At 47.3% G+C, this 1379-nt stretch overlaps 1 pseudogene; it reads left to right on the plus strand.

Annotated features, from left to right (window-relative positions):
- The first annotated feature begins 487 nt into the window (after window positions 1-487).
- Window positions 488-1000, plus strand: LOC129032524 (large ribosomal subunit protein eL24-like; annotated as a pseudogene).
- The last annotated feature ends 379 nt before the right edge of the window (window positions 1001-1379 follow it).

The following is a 1379-nucleotide window of genomic DNA, read 5'->3' on the forward strand; positions in this document are numbered from 1 at the left end:
TGCGGGTGGAGCATGAGGTCAAGAGATCGAGACCATCCTGGCCAACATGGTGAAACTCCATCCCTACTAAAAAAAATGCAAAAATTAGCTGGGTGTGATGGTGCACACCTGTAGTCTCAGCTACTCTGGAGGCTGAGGCAGAAGAATCGCTTGAACCTGGGAGGTGGAGTTTGCAGTGAGCCGAGATCACGCCACTGCACTCCAGCCTGGCAAGAGAGTGAGACTCCATCTCATAAACAAACAAACAAACAAAAACCAACAACAAAAACAAAAATTAGCCTGGCCTGGTGGTGGGTGCCTGTAATCCCAGCTACTCCAGAGGCTGAGGTAGCGAGAATTTCTTGAACCTGGCGGTGGAGGTTGCAGTGAGCCAAGATCACACCTCAGTACTCCAGCCTGGGTGACAAGAGCAAAACTAAACACCATCTCAAAAAATAATAATAATAGTTCTTTTTGCCATCATTTCTCTTCCCGTGGAGCTGCTGCCATGAAGGTTGACCTGTGCAGTTTCAGTGGGTACAAGATCCACCCTGGACACAGGAGGCGCTATGCCAGGACTGACGGGAGGGTTTTCCAGTTTCTTAATTCAAAATGTGAGTTGGCGTTCCTTTCCAAGAGGAATCCTTGGCAGATAAACTGGACTGTCCTCTACAGAAGGAAGCACAAAAAGGGACAGTCGGAATAAATTCAAAAGAAAAGAACCCGCCGAGCAGTCAAATTCCAGAAGACCATTACGGTGTATCTCTTGCTGCTGTAATGACCAAGAGGAATCAGAAACCTGAAGTTAGAAAGGCTCAAAGAGAACACGCTATCAGGGCTGCTAAGGAAGCAAAAAATGGCTAAGCAAGCATCTAAAAAGACTGCAATGGCTGCTGCTAAGGCACCTACAAAGGCAGCACCTAAGCAAAAGATTGTGAAGCCTGTGAAAGTTTCAGCTCCCCGAGTTGGTGGAAAACGCGAAACTGGCAGATTAGATTTTTAAATAAAGATTGGATTATAACTCTAATAATAATAATAAGAAGAAAATAAAAATCTCCTAAATCTGCCTTCTCCGTTCTACTACTTTCTAGTTCAGGCCCTCGTCATGACACAGTGGAGCACTGGCCATCTCACAGGTCCTCCTGGTGTCAGGCCCGTGTATCCCCTCTCCATTCTCCTCTCCTGCTAGAGCCACCACTCAGTGCTGCGGACGGTACCCCTCCTAGGGCAGGAGGTATGTGGATCCCCATAGTGTCATGAATGACGCTGCTTTAGTCAGCTGCCTGAGCTTTACCAGCCCCTTCCTCATCAGATCCTGGCATTCTCTGTAGCCAACCTGAAGACAGAGCATTTGCTTTCAGAGAACTCCAGCCTCGATTTGCTCTTTAGTGACTTTTTTC

The sequence above is a fragment of the Pongo pygmaeus genome, chromosome 2, assembly GCF_028885625.2.
Source record: "Pongo pygmaeus isolate AG05252 chromosome 2, NHGRI_mPonPyg2-v2.0_pri, whole genome shotgun sequence".
Taxonomy (NCBI): Eukaryota; Metazoa; Chordata; class Mammalia; order Primates; family Hominidae; genus Pongo; species Pongo pygmaeus.